This window comes from Podarcis melisellensis, assembly GCF_964234715.1.
Source record: "Podarcis melisellensis genome assembly, chromosome: 4".
NCBI classification, from domain to species: Eukaryota; Metazoa; Chordata; class Lepidosauria; order Squamata; family Lacertidae; genus Podarcis; species Podarcis melisellensis.
In genome coordinates this window covers 54,367,243-54,392,716 of record NC_138531.1, presented here as the reverse complement: position 1 = coordinate 54,392,716, position 25,474 = coordinate 54,367,243, and the positions used below count along the sequence as shown (strand labels likewise).

Genomic DNA, 25,474 nt, shown 5'->3' with positions numbered 1-25,474 from the left:
CATGACTATGACAAGTTCCCTATAAAGATTGTCTAAATTTAGCTTTACTTCAAAAAAACAAGTTTTGTAGTCAGCTGTTATTACTTTGGGATGTAGCCACTGATGGCTTTATGCTGGCACAAAGCACTTCCTTTGTGCAACCAGTTTCCACTAATTCTCCCCACAATATACACAGCCAGCCCCTGTGCCCCTGGAAAACTGATGCTGAGGGTTGAGCCACCCTCTGCCGCTGCATGAAGGAGATGCAGCACAGATGGCTGAAGCTGGTGGGAGGAATTGGTTATAATGGGATGCCCTGCCATGTATGAGCAGAAAGTGTGGGGGTATTTGGCCCTGCAGATGTTGTTGAACTTCAGATCCATCTATCCCTGACCACCAGCCAAGCTTGCTGGGGCTGATGGGAGTTGTAGTTCAGCAACTCCTCCTTTTAAATATAAGTCTGTAAGACCTACAAATCAAAGCAACTTTGAAGGGCCAAAGGTTCCCCACACCTGCACTACTGCAAAGCCATCATGGTACTATTAGGTTCCAGGTCAAAGTTTGGTTCAGATGCGTGACTTTCTGCCATTTTTGTCTCATGCATGTTATGCTTAATCTGGGCAGTATAATGTGTGAGTAGGTGCTTAAGTTATTCAGCCCATTTTGGCATATATTTTCTCTATCAGCAAAGCCTAGAATGTTAGAGGGAAAGTCATTTTTACATAAACTTGTTGGGTGGGTGGGTGGGTGCGCATGCATGATGCGCATGCCTTGACTTGGTATAATTGAGGTTTATTCCAAGGATGGTTGCTGTCACTTGCCAACTTTGAACAGAAGATGGCAGCAGTCTCTTGCACACTGCCTGCAGCACTAGCTCGGTGCTTAGTCCATGCTGTTAACTAAATCAAAAGGATAGAGGTATTAAATCACAAACAGAGAATTAATTCATGAAATTGGCAATTAAGCAGGCTTCATGTAGAAGCAAAGCCATAATCACATTTAATAATGCAGTATCCAAAATTAGAAGTCCCAGGTATGACTTTCTGAGCCTTCCGAATTAGATTTAATGACTTTTAAACATAGCATGCTGCCTTTAGGAAAGCAGGACACAAAAACGGAGACAATCAGATGATGAACGATAGGGCTCTGTTTTAGTCTGCAGTATTTCTAAATGATTCAAAATGACTTCACAGAATTGTAGCCCAACCCTCTGCAGTGCAGGAATCTTTTGCCCAACCCCATGACCAAGGGATTAAGAGTCTCATAGAGCAGTGTGTGCCATGCAATCCGTCTTGTGCCACCTTACCTGCCCTGCTGCCCTCAGGTGTTGTGGTGGACATGGTCTCATTGCCAGTGCTGATAACAGTTGGCAGCCATGGGCAGGGTGGGCAGCACTCTTCAACTCAGGCCCTGTCAGTAGACTCAGTACAGTAGATTCCTCGCCACAGGCACCCAATAGCTATCTTAGGTAATCATTTTATATGAATCGGGGAGTTACACATAAGTGCACTCTGAACATGATAGTCCTCAGTCCAACCACAGAATGTCCAGTCTACGGAAAAGAATACCAGAGGGGAGATTATGCTTTCAAGTTAAATAGTTTACCTTCCCAATTAAGGAAGCATGACTGCTTAGTGGGGTAAAAAATAGTATCAGCTGACACCAATCTCTTCCAAAAGAAAAATACCAGTAAACCTTGCCCATTGTTGCCTGCTTGCTAATGTTAGCTCATTAAATGTATCATTTCAAACCACCCATTTCATCTGCTGTTAAGGCGAGTTTAAGGATTTAAAAATGATATCAAAGAGTGAAGTTCAAGGAAAAACACAATTGTGTGGTATTATATCTTGCAGGGCATAATTCTATTATGAAACTGACTGGTTCCTTAACCCCCCAAAAGTTACAACTGGATACCCCTTTATTAATCATAACCACTGTTGTGTTAATGTATGTATAGCCTCGAAGAGCTCTGCATGTGTGATCTGCTGAATGAAATGCCAAAATAAAGAGTCTGGATACTGATTCTTTCTTAAACTCTAGACTCAGAAGTGTGATGTACATAATATGAAAAATACTCAGAATTATAAACTCACTCCTTTCGCTAAATGCTTATCAATCGTTTTATTCCCTTTCTGCAAGAAATGTACCACATTTACATCCCTCTCACACTCTCTCTCACATACTTATACTCAATGTCAATAAAATCCATACTGTTATGACAGTATGCTCTTACCAAACAGGGATGCTATCATATTCATCAATATACATAGTAGATCTATTTTTCATACATTCCATCAACAGGAGCCATTTACTTATAAATTTTGTCTTCCATCCCACAATCGAAACAACGCTCTGGGTTTCTCATTTCCGCCACTTTCCAAATTTTAACTAGTCATTCTTTAATTGTCGGTTGTAGCTCTTCCATTTTTTGGATTCTAACAAACAGGCAGCAACATTTAACTATTAAGACTGCCTGGGTTTTCTTGACATAGAATCTATGTTATGGAGCTCCACCTTTCTGTTACATTACACGGGTTATTTTCACTTGCTGAGATTTATTTCTTCATGACATCCCCTTGTTTAGAATTTTGATAGCCCAACAGATGTAATGTGTGTGTGAGCTTTATTAATTTGAGAAAACAAAATTAAGCTTATACTCCTCCATCTGGCATTGAGCAAATAATTACTGTTCAATGTTAATCTGTGTTTTCTTTTGCAGATTTAGCGTGAGTGATGTTAATTTTGATTGCATTAGGAGTAAGCCAATAAAGGGGAGTGAGAAGCTTTGGAGTTCATTACAAAGGTTTCATTCATTTCAAATGCAACTCAAGGCCATATGTAAAGAATTCTTCTAGCGCAGCTCTTGTCTAGGTGTGTTGTCATAATATGGGGTACGGGTTCAAGGTTTGGAGATTACTACAGGCATATAGCAAGTACTTTTGGGAATCTTCCCATAGAGATTCTATTTGAGTAAAGACTTTGATCATAGAAGAATTATATGAAAATCCTATACCACGTTGTGCTACTTTAAATATTGAATTAAGGAGATAGCTTCTTTCTTTCTTTCTTTCTTTCTTTCTTTCTTTCTTTCTTTCTTTCTTTCTTTCTTTCTTTCTTTCTTTCTAGACCACCCTTTGGAGAACTCATAAATATTTGCTCTTTGATATGACTTGAGCTTTCTCTCCGTTAGATTTATTGGGAGTGTGTGATTCCACAGCTACAACTGCTTCAGCAACTGTGAGAGCACCCCCAGGGAAAATTGGAACTGCTGGTGATGAGCTTTAAAGTCCCAAATGGCTGGGGACCAGAATCACTTCCCACACTAGGAATTCCTTGGTGTTGCTCAGATATTACTCTTCTACTCTTGGCTGTAAATAGAGTTTTTAAAAATGGCTGTTCCACACTGTTTAGGGGAGTTTTAAATGTTTGATGTTTTATTGTATTTTTAATATTTTGTTGGAAGCTGCCCAGAGTGGCTGGGGTATAAATGAATTATTATTATTATTATTATTATTATTATTATTATTATTATTATTACTGCACTTGATAATGTACAACATTTCTGTTAATAGCCAGGGTGGACATTTAAACATCACCAAAAAGGAGACACAGCGGCATAAAACATACATGTGATTATTTATATGTATGTATGTTTACTTATTTCAAAAAATTTATACACTGCTTGATTGTAAGAAACCTAGAGGTGGTTTACAAAAAGATAAAGCAAGAAAATCAAAAGTGCTGTTAGTGAGCAACTATAAGACAACTCCTAGTTTTAATTATCTTTAAACCCCTGGTTGCTTCATATAGAGGAAGCCTTAAACAGAGGGCTCTCTTCTGTAAAGTAAAACACAGGGCCACTGCATTAACATCTGACAAGGCCCATCCACACAGTGAAGTATGAGAAAGGCCATTTGATGAGACCCCTCTAAGATGGAGTGGGTGAGTGGGGGAAAGACAAACTTCCTTTTAGTGCTAGAACACAAGTACTGTCGTCCATCAGCACTTTTTATACATCTTAGTGCTCTGGGTTACAGGTTCTTATTTCTTAACTCCAAATCTCCAAAGCAAGAGAAGGGGCTTTTCCCCTTCCGCTCTCTTATGGAATAAAGCTTTGAAAGCCATAAAGCTTTGAAAGCAGCAAGGGTTTCATGCTTAGATCTGAGCAAAAATTGCCACTTAAAACTATACTGGGGTGCTAAATTTTCTTTCGGTGGCAGATAAATACTTCAACAAGTAGGTGGAGCTACGTGTAGACACCAGTTGAGCTTTTTCTCAGCAGCAGTAGCAACTGCCTAGCAGATGTTTTGCATCTACCTCAAATGCCTCAAACCTGGCATTGTTCTGGAGTATTGTTATGGGGTGTGTGTGTGTGGAGAGATGGGGTTATGGCCACCAGAAAAACAACAGGGATTCAGAGGTATACTGCTGTAGTACATAGCCATAAGGCTACTAGGTATTGATAGCCTTATACTCCATGAATTTATCCCTCACCCTTTTAAAGGCGTCCAAGAGGCCATCACTACAACTTGTAGGAATTAATTCTGCATTTGCCTCTCTGCCCAACACCCACCTTTATTGGAAGATCTTGCTTTCTAATATTATGAAGGAAGGAAGGAAAAACATTCTTTTTTCACTTGCCCCATACTGTGCATAACTGTACACACTTCTATCATGTTTTCCTCCTTACTAACCTTTCTTCAATATTAAAAATGCAACTTTGAGTCTTATAAATCAGCACACTCTTGCTGCTTTCAAAACCTCGCAATTCAACAATCAACATGACTAATAGAAGGGAGGGACACTCTCCCCACTTTCAGTGGGCCTGTGAAGGCTTTGCAGAGCTCTCTGACTCAACACAAGGCCCTCACATGCCCTGTCCCACCTCCGTTGAAACTAAGGAATGTAGCGAGAAAACAAAAAGCATTAAGTGTTCACAGTACTTGTGTTTCATCACAATAAGGAAGTCTGTGGAAGGGAGAGTCAGCAGTAAATAGAATCGCTGAGGTTGCAGTGTTTCAGGGTTTTCCCTCCAGTCTGAATGCATTAGATCTAAAAAGGAACAAAACAAAAGAACAGTGGTTTGCTGTAGCTCAGGTTATCGGAACCATCTCCTGTATCAGGGATGGAGAACCTGTGGCCCTCCAAATGTTGTTGGATTCCCAACTCCCAACAGCTCCAGCCAGCATGACCAATGGTCCCTGCCCTATATGTGTTCCAGATCTTCAGAAGAGGGCCTTTGTATTCCTCGCCACATCTGTAAACTTTCTTTTGGTGTCCCCCCACCACCACCTTGTTGCCTCCTACGGACAAGAGGTAAACAATCCCCATAGTTCTCCTCTGTGCCTGGCTCAAACATTCCCATTCCCCTCTCCAAAGACCATCTGATTTACAAGAAATATATCATTTCCAATCTAAATGTTGGCTGCCTTTCAGCTGATAGCAAATGTTTATTACTAGGCATAAAACTCTGTAAATAGCCATTTATAACTGAAACACTGATGAAACTAAGCAATAAAACTAGACAGCACATCAATTCCAATGTAGTTGCCTGCTCCTTGTGCTGGACCAAACACACACACACACACACCAATTTATAACACAGTCCTACATATGTCTGCTCAGAAGTAAGTGCCATTGAGTTCAGCGTACTTATTCTTAGGTAAGCATGGGATTGCATACACTATTATGTTACTTATTTCCTCTATGCTGGATTATAAGAAACAGTCGTAAATTTCTCAGATGTTTATATGAAGAAATGGTAATCCTCGAGGTCACCTAGTCTTCCCAAATAGTCCCATTAACATAAATGGGAATAGAATTTGACAATTAACTCTTCTGCTCCATTGTATTGATATGCACATATTTATTTGCTTTTTAAATGACAAGACTAGGAAATTGTTTCTTCCAAAGCAGGAAGGGAAAGCACCCATCTGTGAGTCTTCTTTTCCTTTCAAGTATATTGACAATTTCCAGTGTAAATAAATAAGTGCTCTCTGACTAAACAAAACAGTAAGTACAAATGCATCTGCGAAAAATATACTTATTTCAGCATATGCTCCCTATTACCAATTATGTCAAATCATGCTTGTGAATTAAAGGCAGGAACTGAAACAGATGAGTAGTAAAACTCACACTGAGAGAGAGAAATTCTCACAGTGTGATTTACAGAACAGGTTGTGGCTAGTATAGTGGACTCATAAAAACAAATATAATTCAGTTGGAATTTAATGAGACACTGTTTTGGCCAAGGACAATCCCTTTCTATCTGAAGCCTACCTTTTGTCTGACTCAAGGTTTTTTTCTTTCTGCCCAGAAAATGCCAAAGGAATCTTACTTTGTAATGCATGATGGAGATCCAATGAGCTGCCAGGGCCCCAGCAGAATTTTTCACATATATAATTTTGTCCTGGGTTCAAAAGGCTATCTTGGAATCTGTTTCAGTTGAACAACCTGCTTTCCAGCAGTTCACCTGGCCTGATCTGTGTCCATATGGATAGCTGTAGAAAGCAAGCAGTTCCCCTGATTCCATCCGCTCAATCCATCTGTTCTCTTTCTCTCTTATCCAAAGAGAGGCTCCAGAGCAGGGATCAGGAAACTTTTCTAGATGGCGCTCCCTGTCCCATCTGAGGGCCTTCTGGTGATCCCCTTATTGCGAGAAGTGAAACTACAAAAAACCAGACAGAAGGCATTATGGGTAGTTGCACCTGCCCTGTGGAGTACCCTCCCAATAGATGTCAAATAATTAAACAACTATATAATTTTTCCTAGACATCTGGAGGCAGCCCTGTTTCGGGAAACTTTTAATGCTTGATGTTGTTGTTTTTCCTGTATTTTTGTTGGGAGCCCCCCAGACTGGTTGAGGCAACCCAATCAGATGTGTGTGCTAAACTGGGGAGGCTAGGAGGTGGAGTTGAGGAAGGCTGGGGCCTAGGGATAACCCTGAGGACCAGAGAAAGAGTTATCTGAAGGGCCACGCTGCACCCCTGGGCCTGAGATTTCCCCACTCTTACACTAAAGGTAAACAAGCTAAGTACTTAAAATTGTCATTCAGGGCACCTGTTTTGCTGAGTTTTCTCACAATATTGCCAGGCAGGCAGGACTTCCAGAAAATAAACTGACTTTTGCCACAAAAGGGGACCTCACACACCCAGTGGAACATATCACCTGTTTCCTCCCTCTGGGGAGACAGAGTCTTAAGTATCTCAACAATATCTCTCTCATATATAAAATTGTAAAGATCTCGTCACACTGCACTTCACTTGGCCACAGAAAGGTGGCGGTAAGAACTACAGCATCTATATCCCAGGAGAGGAGAGGAGGAGGGATCTAGAGGATGGAAATGCAAGCCCAGCCAATGTGAGGAAGACAGAACTGGAGGAAGGAGATGGGGACTGTTGAACATGGGGCAAGATGATGTCAAAATGGAAAAATCTCAGCCAAATCAAGCAACACTTTCTGCTTCTCTTACTGAATAATTACATGTATTTGATCAATTTTTCACATTTTGTAGTATATGCTTTTTCTGTTAGAATGAAGCAAAATTGCCAGATATATTGTTTCCCCTTGTAAAAGCTATTTAATGAGCTGAAAGCATGACAAACATTTAAGTGGTAATCTTGCCCTGCCAAGTCTTGTGAATATAATTAATGCATGTGCAATAAGCCATGGGTTTATGTAAATAATGAATGTCCTTTGTTTTTAATGTGTTCTGTTTTAAATAGCATTACATTAACATCACACTCAATTTTATCTATAAGCCTGGGAAGCAGAACAAATCAGGTAGGCTGGGTATTTGCTTACAATTATAGAATGAATTTTACTAAAGAGCAAGGTATAAATCCCTGTACAAACAAACAAACAAAGTAAATAGGTTGTTCCTCACCCCATCTCCACAGTTCACCTGTTTCTACTTTGCTTTGATCCAACAAAAAGATAGATGAGCACAATCAAAAGTGAGTCAAGCAGCCACTTACTGTAGAAAATAAATACAATTACAAAAGTAGGCACAAGTGGCTCTAGAGACTAGCTTCCTGCAGGTGCCTTTAGCCTAGAGGTGCTGCTATAGCAGGCCTACATAATTTACCTCAGTGCAGCCCACAAGGTACACATTGTGGATTTCCAAGTTCTTGACAACACCATCCTCCATTTTAAAATTTCTGATGAAGATCAAGCATATCAAGTAAACTGCAGTACATGGCTGGGGACAACCTTTAGCTTGATGTTTGTTGTTGCCCAAGGTTGAATCATATGGTGATGAGGATGCCACGTAGAATGCCTAGTTTCCAAAATCTTTGGGAAGGTCCAAAGGCAAGGGAATGGTTCAGTTTGTCCAAACGAAAGGAAAAGTCAAGCCTCAGGGGCCTTTGTTTCCTCACATCATGACCCAGATCATCACAAGTGTTGTCCTGCACATTCCACAAAATAGGTATCTCAAAGTGTCCCACATCACAGGCTATAATGCACAACAGCTTCTCTGTCTTCCACCCACAGAGTGATGCCAACACTCCTTCAATGTGGAGCTCTCTGTTTTGCCTGCCAAAAAGAGAGGAGATCACAGGTGGGATTCCCAGTTATGATAGTCTATGGAAGGCCACAAAGCAGGGTGAGGAGGGACTGAAACAGGGACTGAAACAGCCCCAAATTCACCAGATCCCAAGCCAGCCCCACTGCCATCACTTGACAGCCATAGCTAAGCACGAATGTGTGAGCATGCAGCTACTCGTAGTAGAAATAGTGGCTGCTTTGATTCTCCCCAAGCCATCCTGCTTTGCTACCTGTAGCTAAAAGGTGGTCTGGCTTAGCCATCCATCTGAACCTGAACTTGTGGTTTATCTTGCTCCAGATAAACCACAAGCTGTAGCTAAAGTTAATTCTTGACAGACCACCAAAGAATTAGATAACGTATAGTCTAGTTTGGCTCTCATTAGGTCTTAATAAATTTAGATCAGCATATGTGAATGTTAAGCAAATAAATTGTGGTTTAGAGCTAAGAAACACAGAAGCCCAAATGTTCCTTCGGTGCAAAGATCCCAGCAATAATATGGCTTTAAAATCTACTTCTGTTTACATAAAATCTGCTCCATAATAACATGCGGAGACTACTTTTTTTAGGAAGATATATAGCAATCATGAACAGAAGGGATTAAGAAACATACTGTCATTTATTACAGCTACTGTATCCATTACTGCATGGAACATCAAGTAAGTATATTATAGGAATGCTTAATTATTTCAAACATGGATTTAGATGAAAGGAATCCATCAACATAACTTTTAAATAGCCAGATGGTCAATGCATACCCATGTTTATAATTTCTGTTTGTTGCAGCCTTCCCTGAATTAATATTACCCATCTGATATTTTTTAAGGAATCTGATTATCCATCTAGCAGCTGGCTACATTAAAAGTGTTAAGTTTATATAGCTTTAAGGCAGTAGACTTTTTTGTGTTTGACATAATAGAACATTGCCTTGTGGCTCTGAGTGTAACAGGCCCTTTTCAAAACTTAGCAGTTCTTTTGTATTGCTCAGCTTGGTTGGTCATGAGGAGATTTTGCTAGTATTCCTGAAGGATATTTGTCGAGTAATGGGCTTCTCATTTCTGAGCTATCTCTCTCAAGTGAAGGAATACTGTCTGCTGCAAATCTATGGATTATGTGAATTACCTTGGGCAAATGCTTTGCAAAACGTTGTGACAGAATTCAGAAAATTATTTCATTCAGTTAATATTATTTTTTAAATCCCCCAAAATATATTTAGATTCTGTTTATGGCAAGAAAAAGAAATTAATTATTCTGTCGTATATTGTAGCTTTTGATGAAAGTTGGCAAGAGATTAGTGCCGTCTCTGGAGATGGCTTATTATTTTCAATTGTTTAAGAACACATAGGAAGACAGCCTTACAATCAAATATACTAGAAATAAATGTAACTTTGGAGGGGGAAAAGACCCCCAGCACAATCCTAATCAGTCTAGTCAGAAGTAAGCACTATTGAACTTAATGGAACTGGCTCTTTAAGGTAAGTGTGCAGAAGTGCGGACTTAATTGGATGGGAAAAATAAATACAAATGTGTATGACTGATTACTTTGTTTTGGATATTCATAGATGAACAGTTAACAGATTCCATAAATAGTGTCTCAGAAGGCTCTCCATGTATTAGAACCTCTGGAAAATCAGGACCCTATCAGATGCAGAGAGCCTCCACTTTCCAGAGGAGGAAGTTTATCCTCCAATCCATGGAGACCAACATGGTCTCGGTCTCTCTCTCTCTCTCTCTCTCTCTCTCTCTCTCTCTCTCTCTCTCTCTCTCTCTCTCTCTCACACACACACACACACACACACACACACACACATAATGACTGAAGAGAGCTAGAATGTCTGTCTGCCTGTCTTCACCCTAAGCAGAAGTTTAGAATGAAAGGCCCATATATTAATAAACTATTAGCGTTATTGGTCATACCTTTTTCTTAAGACCATAACTTTTGTATTTCAGCCTGGCTGAGAGGTAGACCAGAAGACAAGCCCTGGAGATGGGGCACCATAAAGCCGCAGTCCACTAACCTTCAGTGGAAAGCATTATGTATTCAGCGTTTTTCCAAGCTCCAGGCTCTCATGCCACAGAAAGCCACTTTTCAGATTTGGTGGTTTGAGCATCTTATCTTCGATACTGTGGGTTTGTGTATTGCTTTTTAGAGTTCAGCTGTACTAATAAAAACATATCCATACTCCAAAGGTATATTGTTTCTGTTGTCATGCCTTCTCTCCCAGAATCTTGGAAACTGGGAGGTGCTGAGAATGGGACGTTGATAGTCCATGTCTTAAAGAACCACAGTTCCTAGGGCTCCTTAAGGTAAGGAAATTAGTATTACTATTAGATCGTTTTAAGTCTAGGAGTGGGGAACTGTTGGCCCTCCAATTGTTGTTGGACTCCAACTTCCACTGGCCCCTGTCAGTATGACCAATGATCAAGGATGATGGGAACTGTAGTCCACCACCCACATTCAAAAACCTCCTCAGCTTGCATTAACTAGCCACACACAAGGCATGCAAGCTCCACCCCCCAGTCGTTCTTAGACTTCTTATTGGGTGAGCAACACAGCCAAGCAACACAGTTGGAGCCTCCCTCATCCCTGGCCGGCAGGGAGGGAGGGAGGGAGAGGAGCTGCTTCCTTTGAAATTTAAGGGATATCATTTAAGGGACATCCATCAATAAGGGACAGAAGCGGGACATGGCGCTGGAATAAGGGACTGTCCCTTCAAATAAGGGACACTTGACAGCTATGGTTTTTGCCATCACTTGTTTCTGGTGGTGTTTTTCTTTTAACTGTTTTAAGTGGTCTGTGCTGTTTGTTTGATTTTGAGAGACACAAAGGAGTTTGAAATAAGACATGATTCAAGAATTTGATACTGGTCTTGTTCTAAAAGTGGAATGGCTTTCTTTTAATATTATAAAAATACACATGAACTCTCTCTCACTCTTGTAGTGGATTTCATCCTTTGGGGTGACAGAGGGAGAGAAGGCACAAGAGCATGTATATTGGATGAAAGAGAATCTGACCATTTAACATACACGCTTTCCTATAATCCCTTCCTGCTCCGGTCATTTATATTTGCTCTTGCTGGAAAGGAAGAAAGGGGAGCAAAGCAGCTGTGTACTAGAGGCAGGTCATGAGTCTCTAATCTTCTATTTGCTACATATAAGATTAAAGATCTGCTTTGAGTTTTGATTAAGAATTCAAAGTTAAGAGATTAAATACCCGCAAACCAAATTAAAGAGGTTTAAATCCAATCTCAGAATTCATCAACCTACCAAAATTTTAAGCTGTCATTACAACATAGGATTGTGCAAAGCTCTCCTGAAACTTGATTTGATGTCCTTTAGTCCTTGCTATTTCTTTCTCTTTACACTGTGAGAAAGCTATTGCTGTGCTTTAGAGTTCATTTCACCTAGAATCTACTAGTTAAATATCCACTGTGTCTATTGTGATCCGCCACCTAAATAGCCATAACCACAGCATACCATTCTACATTGTGTCTTGTCCCTAACTATATTAGAATTTTGCTCTTTTAGGGAATAAGAGAAAGCCTTCCTAATAATTCACCTTGTTTTGCAATATGTCCCTTCTATATCCTCACTTGCCTTGATTATTGAAAAAGATATGTCAAGTTATAAGAAAAGGGGGGATGCAGTAAATAAAATGGCTGATTAATTTTGTGATTAAAGACTGTAACTAATGCACATTCCTGATGATAATCAGGAAATATTTCAGATAAACTTGACAAAGATAAATTATTTCTAAAATGGATAAAGATTAATCTCTGAATCTGTCTACCCCAAATCTCCCCAAAGAAATTATGCAATGATCTATATTCAGGAACTTTCGGACTTCCATTTTTGGTTGGGATACAGTCAGAAAACAGCAAATTTAGGCTGTGCTATTAAAGTTGATTTGGAAGCCTTGCACAACATACCCACTTCCCCCGCAAATCAGATTTGTTGCCATAAGGAGAATGCAAACAAATCGGAAAGAATGCTCAATGAAGCCATCTAACCTTCCGACAAACTTTGTGCAAATAAATCAGGATTGATGCTCAATATCTAGGCTGTCTGTAAATTACCTAAATCAGGGCAACCCAACTTTCCATACCGAGTGCACCGGAAGAATATATTTTGACATGTTAGCGGCAGGCTGCACATTGCCTTGTTGCACGGGTGAGGGGAGGGGAGGCCAATATTTTATGCCCTCCCCAGCCCTCTTGCTGCCTTCCCACAACCAGATAAGCTGAGAGGCTCTGGCAGGGTCTCCTTCCCAAAGCCCAGCAAAGCCCAGCGTCTCGCTTACCTGGCTTTGGGAAGGCAACGTGAGGGTTGGGGAGGGGATGTCAAATGTTGTCAAGGGCTGCTCCAAAAGCCCTTGGGGACCATGTGTTGGACAGTCCTGACCTAAACTACAGTGGTACCTTCAGTTAAGAACTTAATTCGTTCTGGAGGTCCATTCTTAACCTGAAACAGTTCTTAACCTGAGGTACCACTTTAGCTAATGGAGTCTCCCGCTGCCGCTGCGCCACCACCGCACGATTCTGTTCTCATCCTGAAGCAAAGTTCGTCTTAACCCGAGGTCTATTTCTGGGTTAGCAGAGTCTGTAACCTGAAGCGTCTGTAACCTGAAGCGTGTGTAATCCGAGGTACCACTGTATACTGCAACGTATTGCAAATAGACAGGTTGCTTGCTTGCATTTTTTCTTATTCTTAAGTTTTGGGTCTTTTCCATTTGGGTACTGTTCTGTTTTTAAAGTAGATGGTAAGTTCTTGCAATTAAAATAGGAATATTTTACTGGCTATGACTGTAACCACTTGTATGTATTGCACTGGAGATTACCTTTACTCAAAATGATTCCCAGAATACTGTGTTGTGTGTGAAATGACCCATGGAGAAAAACTCCATATAAACCTGGGATTGCAGGGAAATTAGTAGAATATGAAGAATGCTACTTGGCTAATTTTCATACTGTATGAATGCACACAATAAAATGCAAATACTCTACTGTTTTGTTGAAAACATCAGATTAATGTTAAGGATGTGTCAGGTGAGCTCTAAAACAAGGCAATTAAGTTATTTGTCAGAGTTTCCCCCCAGTTAATTTACATAGTTAAATGCAACACTAGTCTTTATGGCACAATGTTTCTCTTTGTTTCATATTACCATAAATAAAAGTGAATTATGTTATTTCCTGGTGAAGCTGTACTGTATAAACAGTAGTTTATATTGCATACTGGATGGGAAAGCACCACACTTAGGCCTCAGTAACCCCCCTAATAGCAAAGTTAAATGCTAGTCTGTGGATATGAAGGGTGTCTTTCCAGGCAACTAAGTAAGAACAAATGAAAGTCTCTGCGCATGGTAACGTATCATTGCAGAAAAATAGTGTGTGGGGCTCAAAACAAGCTCCCTGTCAAATCCCCCAAATGTTCCTTGGCCACAGGCTGTTCCTATGTGCACACATAGGGCTGCAAGGGAATATCCCTAGTAGCTGAAGGCAGCATACATATGCTAGCCCTTGGCCTGAGAGGGTCGGGGAGACTGTCCATATGGCAGAAATGCCTGAGCTGAGTGGAAAGCTTGCTTTCCTTCTTCGTCAACACAAAGAGCTGCCAGCTGACAGGACTCTGGGTCCTCCTGTCTGCCACTGTAAAATTATATGCTTCACTGCTTGCCCCCCTTTGCTGCCAAAAGGATTGCAAGGAGAGCAGAAACAGGCAGGGCAATTTTTTAAAATAAGCATATAACATGTGAGGGAAATCCCATGCAGACCACATGAATCCCCCTCCCTGGAGCCCTTTTCATTCTTCCTGGCCGGGGTTTGCATTTGGGGAAAACACTGAACATGCTAGATGCTGTTTTGTGTTTTCCTCTAGACAATGTGATTTAGCGTCTGACATCCTTCTTTTAAGACTATGTAACCAACATGAGTTGTTTAGCTTATTTTGTAGTTGTTGATATGTTAACAGTGTTTTATAGATTGCAATTGTTTTGCTGACGATTTGTTAATTATTCTGTATGATTTATGCAGGATTTGTGATGTCCTATCATGCTATTGTTATTTATTGTTTGTAAGTCGCTTTGGGGTTCATTTGAAAGAAACGTGGCACTGAAACAGAAGAAATCAATCAAATAGTAAAGAAGGGGTTTAATTAGGCCTGTTACTTTAAGGATCTCCAAGGCTTTTAAGAGCAGGTGTGCAAATTGGGGTGGGGAGAGAGAGAAAGGCTTTGGAAGCCATTTTGATTAAGAGCTGCTGAAGAGCTGAAGGAGTGGATTTCAGGGCAGGCCTGGCCTACCTTGTTTTAATGGGTGAGCCCTATTTGCCTAGTTATTATCTTGGGGGGGAGCGTCTTTCAAATCCATATGGCAGGAACAGCAAAATAGATTTGTGACTGTTTTCAAATTTATTCTAGAATATGCTAGAACCCTGAGTCTGGAACTCCCATTTCCCACCAGGGCTGCTCTGCAAGGACCAACCCCTTTCCCCAGTAATCCTGCTTTTTTGGGTTAGGAGGGTTGGGGAAGCAAAAGGATATTCAAAGTCCTGAGTTGGATGAAGACTTTGGCTTGGGAAAGTCTGCTGCTATTTGTTAGAGATTTATCTAGTTAAGAGCCAGAACTGAAGGAAGTTTGAACCATTCATCCCAGGTAGACTTGCTACTTTTTGTATAATCCAAGTGTAGGTGATAGGAGGCTGAGGGGTTTTTTGTGTGGTGTGTGTGTGTGAAATATAGGACAGTACTGTACTTGCCTATTATCCTGGACTAAACAACAACAACAAATTTCTTATACCCTGCCCATCTGACCAGCCACTATGGGTAAGCATGGCTTCCCTGTTGGCAAGTATAGTGGTACCTCAGGTTACATACGCTTCAGGTTAAAGACTCCGCTAACCCAGAAATATTGCTTCAGGTTAAGAACTTTGCTTCAGGATGAGAACAGAAATTGGGCTCCGGCGACACGGCAGCAGCAGGATGTCCCATTAGCTAAAGTGGTGCTTCAGGTTAAGAACAGTTTCAGGTTAAGTACGGACCTCCAGAACGAATTAAGTACTTAACCTGAGGTACCGCTGTAGTGCCTTATGTTTTAGTATCTGTCCCACGGTTTGTGTCTGATCAGGGGACTCTCCTGCAGATTAATCTGAGGGAAAGTTTTTTTGGGTTTTTTTTTTTAATCGAAACTGCATAATCCATTCAAACTCCAGTTCCCCAACCACCACTGACTGGTAGGGGAAGTTCATTCCAGGGTCCTGGTGGAGCGTAGTGCAAGGCATGGCCCACTATCTGAGATCTTCTATCTGCACAGTCACAGAATTTATGAAGGCAGGATCGATGCTGTGTGCCCGAGTCTTTCCAGGGAAAGGTGACATATTTGCAGATGAACCATACAAACAGTGGCATGAAATTTCTGAAGTGCTGCTTCTCCCACTTTGGAGTGATGTAGGACGTTCAATGTTTGTGTCTCTGCCTGCTGTTGCCCATAACTTTTGGCATGGGGCAAAATCTTCTGGCAGCAACTCTCTCAGCACACTCACAAATGGAAAGAATTGCATGACCGTGCGTCATATTATGCTGGATGACACACAAACAAGTATGACAACACAGATAGTTAATACATGGTGAAACATACCTTGGAATGAGATTGGTGCAATGTGCCATGGGTTGTGGATTATTGGGTTGTTCTTGTTCTTGTGTTTATTATGAATTTTGTGTTTTTATATTGTCATTTTATATTGTTTGCTGTCCTGAAACCTGTGGGTATAGGGCAGTATACAAATTTAATAAATAATAATAATAATTATTGGCCTGCTGTTGTCCAGCGACAGGAGACAATACCAGCCTGTTCCAGAGATTTATGCTGAGCAGGATTTTGTTAAAATAGCAGCAACACCAAAGTAACTTTCTGAGTTGTGTACATTGTTAGCTAATTCTTAAATACAGTGGTACCTCGGGTTACATATGCTTCAGGTTACATACGCTTCAGGTTACAGACTCCGCTAACCCAGAAATAGTACCTCGGGTTAAGAACTTTGCTTCAGGATGAGAACAGAAATCGTGCAGCGGCGGCACAGCGGCAGCAGGAGGCCCCATTAGCTAAAGAGGTGCTTCAGGTTAAGAACAGTTTCAGGTTAAGAACAGACCTCCAGAACGAATTAAGTACCACTGTACCAGGTTTCTTTAGATTACTATTAAAATAAATGTTTCATTAAAAGCTTAATTATGCACATCTACTTATTTAAAATGTAGATTTAAATGTCCTTCTGCATGATTTTAAAGTGTACTTTTGAGTTCATGCACCCCCTCCCTCCATGAAAATTCATTTTTAAAAATTATGGGTCCAATACTACATGTACTGGGATGCCAAAACCTACCAATTAATTTCGGTGTCAAAGTGAGTGATCTTCTTTCACCACTGAATAGATTGTAAGGGAAAGAAGAACTGAATGGTGGTGGTGGGAAGAAAATGGACAAAAAAAGTGTGCCCTTTTCCATTCCCCTCAGCAATTTACTCTTCCTTTTCCTTCAATTATTTGCATGACCTTCCTTCTTAATAATGTGGATGACAATGCAGCTTGAATGCAGGAAGGAAATGCTTACCATTTAAAGACTCTCACTCTCTCAAAGCTGAATTTCTTGTAAAAATCATTGCATCAATAACTTGGTTCATCATTTTGGAAATAGTATCATCAGTGCACTTATCACTTAAGGCATAAGTGTTGAAGCAATTGCTTCAATCACTGCCAATCACCGTGTCTTTGTTCGGCTGATGGAGCTTCATGTACATATTTCATTACGCTGTGTCTCATTGACCACCTACTGAGAATGCTAGACATTTCCCTTTGGGATTTCATGTTTCTATCCTTAGAAAAGCAGAGTGTTCCAGTAAAAGCTGAGATGCAGACTAGATGAGATATGTCTGAGAGTTTATTCTATTTTCTGCTTTACATAACTCTGCAAGCAGGAAATGGTGCATGTACTGTAGTCAGGTTTGGGGTTGTTTTTTAAAGCAAAATTCTTTTAAGCAATGTTCCAATCATTGCCCTGTCGCCACTTCTATGCACATTAAGGCATGGGTATGTTATTCTGGGTTATCTCTACTCAAATTCAAAAAGATAGCAAAGCATCTTTGAAGGCTCTTTGTCACTAGAATAGTGATGAACCACCCTAGGTATGGGGACTATTATTGCTACACATTGCTGTTACCGTATAAGTGTTCACACCCAGAAGAGTATGACTTATTATCCCATGTGGGGAGCCTCTGTGGCTAAGATAAACTCCACTTGAGGAATGATGAAGTAGTTGCCTTCTACATAAGACCTACTTACTGTGACTTTATACGATCAGGTATTGCCTCAGCCTCTTTTCTCCCCCACACCTAACTCCCCACATCACCAAAAAAAGAGGCAATCTCCAGTGTAGTCCACACTGATGGTATGGTTACTTTACTGATGGTATATTTTTCCTTTATTGATTTGGTATATATTTTATGTGTAAGATCATGACAACTTTAGAATAGCCTAGATGTTTTACGATCATGCCTTTTAAAGGCTCTCCCCCATATTTTACGTTGGTACTTGAATGTAATATGCTGCTTTGACTCACGTTTTTTCATAGGTTTCTTGCTTTTCCTTTGTATAAGAGTCATTATTGACATTTATTGCCATTTGTTTATGGAGCATTCTGTTATAAACAAATTTTTCAGGATACCATTGCTCTGTAACAACTAGTACTTTCTGGTCCAAAGAATAGCTGTCCTCTAGGAGGCATACCAAAGAATGTAGCATTCAGCCTCTTCAAGGAGAGTTGTACTATATAGTCAAAGATATATAAACAATGCCGTGTGTGAATTGTATTTGGAGAAAGATGTCCAAAGTAAAGCACACTGTTGCAGAAGAACACCGAGAGAAAAATAGTTACCGTATTTTTCTGTGTATAAGACTAGGTTTTTTTTACTAAAAAATTATGTTAAAAAGGGGGGGGTAGTCTTATACACGGAGGCAATCTTCCCCCCATTTTCTGATTCTGAGCCTCCAAAATAGGGGGCATCTTATACATGGGGGCGTGTTATACACGGAAAAATACAGTATATTATTTATAAAGACTTCTGGGGAGTCATTCTGCTACCGGCAGTTAAGTAAATCATCTTTCTCTTTTTGAAGCTTTATTATCTGTGGCTTCATTTATTTATGGCTGAGTTGCACAAAGAAAAGGGATCAGATTGAGCAAGCTGGATTCCAATGATACTTCTTTTTCTTATGTAAATTAAATGGTTTAAAATCGAAAATTAATGAACAAAAGCATTCTTAGAAATTTCTAGTTATCTTGTTGAACAAATGTATGATGATAAGCGTAAGAACTAGCTATAATTTGTTTTAGTTCCTATTGATTTCTGGCATCTAACAATAAAGGTGAATTGGGCCTATTGAGGCATTTTGTACAATTATGTCTCACAGAATTCATGCTTGATTTGTCTTACAGCCTGTTGTGATTATGAACATTTTATTTTATACTTGACTAACTCAGAAAACCAGTTGTCCTTAAACTTAGCTAAGGTCTAGACAGTGCCACCAGCATTTATTTATGAGCCCTCAAATACTAAAGTGATCAATACTATAGAAATGCCTTTATTTAGGTGGCTAATTCCCAGAGTATAGTATTACATACTGGCTGCTGCATGTTCACCCCAGAATGACTTGATTTTGTCTAATAGAAATATGATCTGAAGAGAAACCAGAGTTTTCTTTTTCTTTTGCCAGATTGCATTCATGCCTGTTTTTGTTTTGCTTTTTATTATGCTAGCATAATTATCAGTAAATTACACTGGTCAACAACAAATTTGTTGTCTGCGTTTTTTCAGCTGATTTAGGACAAATCTGATGTGCTGAATCCAAAAATCACATTGGTTTTGCTCAATCAGGTCAAGTTTTTGAGCTATGGCCACATGTCATTTTTTTACGTTTTTGTTCACATGTACGCTTGTGTGGAGCATTTTAGAAGAAGTTGGTGGGGGGGTAAAATGCCATGTCGAATAATTGTTTTGATTGGAAATGATTATTTTAATGACAAGAAGTATTCAGGTCCGATAGTTCTGGGTGATTATGTTGAAAAGGGATCAGTTTGAAGTCATAAAACCTCGAAATCTTCCATAAATTGGTGTGGCAAAGCATAAAGTTGGGGGATCAAAACTAAGTTAATGGGGCAGCCGCCCCACGAAGTATCCTGATCTTCAATCAGCACGTCGTCCTGTAGCTCATTGTGATGAAATTCCAGTGCCTATCTTTGGAGAACTTCCTGACATTAGTGACGAAGATGCCTCCAGTGTTGAAGGACATGAAGAAGAAGTGGTTCTTGAAGATGATGCTCCACATCCATTTTCCCAAAAGGAGTTGAATGATCTAGTTCGCGACCTCAGCTTGTCAAAGGACTCTGCCGAACTCTTGGCATCTAGATTGAAGGAAAAAAACCTCCTCTCTGACAGTGCTCGCATCAGCTTCTTCCGCAACAGGCATCGAGAGTACCTCCGTTTTTTCTTGGAAGAGAAGGACTTGGTGTACTGTGCAGATATTGCGCAGCTTCTGCTCAAGCTTGGACTGCCACAGTATGAACCCAAAGATTGGAGACTGTTCATTGACAGCAAGTGATCACTGAAATGTGTTCTGCTACACAATGGCAACCAGTTTGCCTCTATACCCCTGGCTCACTCGAGTACACTGAAGGAGAACTATGAAGCGGTGAAGTATGTGCTGGAGAAAATTGGTTATGATCAGCATAAGTGGTTTATTTGTGTTGACCTGATGATATGTGTTGTCAAAAATCAGCTGATAATGCCACAAAAATGTAATTGATTTTGTCACAAGATCTGATTTTTTTTCAAATCAACATAGCACAAAAACCTGACCTGATGGAGAGAAACGGATGCCATTTCCTGATTCAGCAGTGCAAAAATACCGTAAATCAGTTGTAGAAATCTAGACAACATTCAAAAAGTAAACAATTGTTGCCCAGTGTTATCAGTAAATTACATCAAAACAAATATCAGTAAATAATCAAAACAATTATTCGACATGGCATTTTACCCCCACCAACTTCTTCTAAAGTGCTCCACACAAGCGTACATGTGAACAAAAACGAAAAAAATGACGTGTCCATAGCAGAAAAACTTGTCCTGATTGAGCAAAACCAATGTGATTTTTGGATTCAGCGCATCAGATTTGTCCTAAATCAACTGAAAAAATGCAGACAACAAATTTGTGGTTGGCCAGTGTTATCAGTCTCTTAATGGGGAACAATTCGCTTACTTTGTTAAGAATAACATCAAATTTATATTTCTGGTTTTGTAAGACATATTAGGTTCGATAGAGGCTTGTGTCTAATGCTGGAGGAAAGGGTGGGAGGAATGCAATTTCTGCATATTCCTTTTCTGTTTCCTTCCAAAAAGCCTGCCCCAGTGGACTGGGGGGCTCTCCACAACTGCATGAGGTGATGCTCTGGATTACAGGGTAAAAGCGGAAATAGTGAAAAATGGCTTCCTCTATCAGAAGCCCCCCCCCCCTTTGAATTTTGCTTTCCTCTGCGAAGGGAAAGAGCCTTTCCATTACAAGTGTAAATTCAACCTTTCTTTTGTTTTTTAATGTTCTTTGTGTGAAACAAGTACCAGCCCTTCCTCTGGACACAGAACATTAATCCCAAACTAAAACAGTATGTAACAGGAAAAAAGGATTATGGATATATCTTCCGGTACTTTACTAAGAGCTTCATTTCCCTGGAAATCTAGACCACGTCAGTATTTTGTCATCTTACGCCACCCACCACCTTGCATTTTAGCCAACTCAAGCAATATGTAATAGTAAATCATAGCAGTCTAGTGTATTCCCATGTTTTACTCTTGTGTTTTCCTCTCCAAGCTGTTTGTGGCGATTCTGGACTATCCTGATTTATGCTCTTCTGACATTTCCCTCAAAGCAGTAGAGAACTGAGAGAATGAATGCAATTCTGAAACTGCAGTACTGTACATGCATCTATAGTTTACACAGATACATTTACTTCAGTTTGGAACTAAACTTTATCTGCTGAGTGATATATTTTCTCTGGGCTCAAATGATGATGATGATGATGATGATCATGATCTAAAATGTCTGTTGCTCAGTTTTTCAGTTGTGAGTTAAATTAGCACAGCCAGCCATTAGGAAGTAAAGATACACAATATCTTCTTTGGTTAATTGAGAAGGTTTGAGGAAAAACACACACTAATGTGCCAGTTATGAGATTCTGCAGTGCTAAGTCCAGGTTGCAGAGACCCTTTCCAGAATAAAACCACTGCACATTAGAACAGGATTTATATGTTGTTAGCTAACTTGGCAGGATCTTAAATAAAAGCAACAACAGCTAAGGAACATACATACTAAAAATCTAACCTGCATTTCCCCTTTACTGTGTACCTTAGTGATTTACAGAAACTTAAGTGTTTGGTATTGTTTTTGCCTATAGGTCCCAAGGGTGGAGTACTGTACTTACTCAGGCTTCTGTGCCCGGATAGATTCTGCTAATAGGCCAGCACTCGGCAGAAACAGGTAGGTTCATAATCCACTTTCTTTTTATTAAGAACAACATACAGAAACATAAGAATCTTGCCGCTAGACAGAGCATCACATACATCAGGGGTGGAGAATTCTTTTCAGCCAAAGGAATACATTCCTTTCTGAGCAGCCACGGGGGGGGGGGGGGATACATACCAGTGTGGGAAGGGTAAGAGGGAAAACTAGCTACATACTTCTGTATGTAAGCTGCTTTCCACAGAAAATCACGCACCCCTTTCCATTATCCATCCTGTCAAGCAAGAGGAACTATCATAGTTCAAGAACACATTCCAGCCAGACGGTAACGTGCAAGGAGGGTATGAAGCAAGGCAGGTGAGGCCTTGGTCTTTTTGGCAGAGGGCCTCTGGACAGAGGAGTTGGTGTTGCCTGAGGAGAGTCTCAAGGGTCAGGCAGAGAGGCCTGGAGAGCCACATTTAGTCCCTGAACCTGAGTTTCCCCACCCCTCTCATACAGTCTTACCACTCATTCAGATACTTCTTTCTCACATACATGTGTTGGTCTAAACCACACCAGATAAGTATCAGAGAAGAAACTAAGCTGTTACATAAAATAGATAAGATGCATGAAGCAACAATTCCCTGTTTATCATTTTTTAGCTTCGCCTTTGTCAAATTTCAGAGGCTCTCCAAGTTTATTTTATGGATTTATAAAGATCTGCTTTATCTGTGCCATGAAATATTGATAGGGCAAGATAGCTTTGCAATACCATTGTAGTTCATTCTGGGAAAGTCAGAACCTCAGCCAACTGGACATATTTATGTTCTGTGGGAGCCTCTGTACACAAAATTGGAGAGTTGGTGAAATACATCAAAGTGAACCAAGCAGCTTTTGTCTTCTCCCCTGGTAACTGGCTAGCAAGCAGAAAGCAGAGGCAAAGAATATATGGATAGATTTCACAGTGGAAAGAAGTAATCAGCAGGGCCCCTTAAGGATCAATATCCCACAAGGATCTGTACTGGGAAAAGTCCTATGTAATTTATTCATGAATAGTCTCAAGTCAGGAGTTAGGCAACCATATATTCAAGTGTTAGCAAATTATTCAGGAAGGTGAAAATTGATGCATAGTGCCGATTGCTCTGTTGGTTAGAGCATGGTGCTGACAACACTAAGGTTGCAGGTTCAGTCCCTATAGGGGATAGCTGCATATTCTTGCATTGCAGGCGGTTGGAATAGATAGTAATTTATTTATACCCCGCCCATCTGGCTGAGTTTCCCCAGCTACTCTGGGTGGCTCCCAATCGAGTGTTAAAAACAATACAGCATTAAATATTAAAAACTTCCCTAAGCAGGGCTGTCTTCAGATGTCTTTTAAAAAAAGGATAGCTGCTTATTTCCTTGACATCTGATGGGAGGGTGTTCCACAGGGCGGGCGCAACTACCGAGAAGGCCCTCTGTCTGGTTCCCTGTAACCTCACTTCTTGCCATGAGGGAACCGACAGAAGGCCCTCAGTGCTGAATCTCAGTGTCCAGGCTGAACAATGGGGGTGGAGATGCTCCTTCAGGTATACAGGACCGAGGATGATCCTTGGGATCGCTTCCAGCTTGATGTTTTATGTTCTAATTTGTTGGAAGCTGGCCAGAGTGGCTGGGGCAATGCAGCCAGATGGACAGCATATAAATAATAAATTCTATGATTCTAAGATCTCTCCAGACTGGGTGTGTGAGAAACAGCATGACATTCAGTGTAGGTAAATGCAAAGTTTGAGACAATAAAGTCCGATTTTTGTATATGTACTGTTAGGATGTATGCCGGCTGTGACTATGCAACAGACCTTGGGGTCATAGTGAAATGTTCCATGGAAATGCCAGCTTTTGTGTTTATTCATTGCTATGGATTATTAGGAAAGGATCTGAAAATAAAACAGCTAGTATCATAATATAGTCTTTATAAAATATATATTTTGCAGCCGCATATGGAATACTTCTCACAGTTCAATTACTTCATCTCAGAAAAGCGTACTGAAGGACTAGAAAAAGTTCAGAAAGGGTAATGAAAATGACAAGAGGTTGGAGCATCTTTTCTACAAGGAAAACCTTAAGCATTAGAGCCTTTAAAAAACAACATGCTCATAGTTTTTAAAAAAGTTATGGCGCAGATGAAATCAATATAATGGAGATTTCCCCCCCTTTCTTAATAGCACTTGTGGTTGATAGTAGATTCAAGATAGACCAAGAAAGTACTGTTTGACACAACATTTACATAGAACTTGCAGAATTCACTTTCACAAGATGTGGTGGAAGCCACTAGTTAAGGTAAATATTTGAATGGTAGTCCCTGGTGGATGGTGGAGAAACAATAGGGCAGGCATGTCCAAAGCCAGTTTTGGAGGCCGACCGGTCGGCTTAATCTGGCCCCTGTGGCAGTTTTCCTGGGGCAAAATCCTAAAAAAAACACACACCTCAACAACTTCAATCCTAAGAAAAGCTCAGCCACTTGGGGGAAAATCCTTAAAAAAGCTCAACTTCAGTCCTTGACTTCATCAAATCTGGCCCCCCTTTGAAAAAGGTTTGGACACCGCTGCCATAGGGAGAGGCCTGCTGCCTTTGGCCCATGCTTGTGGGCTTCCTGGAGGTATCTGGCTTGTCTCTGTTAGAAGCAGGATGAATGTTGAACCAGCTGGACTATTTGCCTTACTTAGAAGATCTAGCTGTTAATTCTCCACTGAAAGGGCCTAAAGTGCATGGCACTATTACCTAATCAGATAGTCATGTATTGATATCCATGTGCCTGAGCCTCGTACTACATGGTTGACTCACTGAGAGTAATCAACAAGTAGATCTCCAGATGACAAGTATCTTGGGTAATAAGATTTGAGGAGGATGTTGAGGTGAAGTGAATGTTTGCATAGCTTGCAGCAGTGCTTCCTGTTTAAATACAATACAGAATTCTGTGAACAGGCTCAAGTAACCCTCTGTCATTTGTAGTGCATAATGTGCTAATATGGGGAGTGTTGATACAGTTTTCTTTAAAAGAAATATATGAAAATGGACTAGTGTCATGAATTAAAAATTCTCCCACAATCATATTCAGGAGGTTGCAAAACATTTCCTAATGAACAATTCACTTGTGCATTTAATTCTTCCTGCCCCCTCTGTTAACGCCTTCTCCCTGGGTAGAAGGGGGCCTGGAGAGCTAAAGAATATGAGAGTGTTGTTTTGAATAAAAGTATTGTTACGTCTGAACATTAAATAATTATGACACCCAGGAAAAGTTTCTTTCAGGAGGGTGGAATCCTGCTTTAAGCAGGAGGGAGCACAGTTTTCATGCCTTTATTTCTTTATTTCTTTGTATTTAGTCAGATTGCCCACATGACTGTGACTTTTCAAGATGTGAAAATCATTTGTTCCTTGA

At 40.3% G+C, this 25,474-nt stretch overlaps 1 long non-coding RNA gene across 22 annotated transcripts in view; it reads left to right on the top strand.

Moving 5' to 3' along the window:
- Window positions 1-10,720: 10,720 nt before the first annotated feature.
- The window catches only part of LOC309368213, a 148,246-nt gene continuing 133,492 nt past the window's right edge, over window positions 10,721-25,474 (top strand). For 12 of the 22 annotated variants that reach the window (XR_014167617.1, XR_014167618.1, XR_014167619.1 and 9 more), the window contains exons 1-2: window positions 13,913-14,834; window positions 22,013-22,095. This is a non-coding gene — a long non-coding RNA (uncharacterized lncRNA). The other 10 variants (XR_014167640.1, XR_014167639.1, XR_014167632.1 and 7 more) reach the window with 10 other exon arrangements.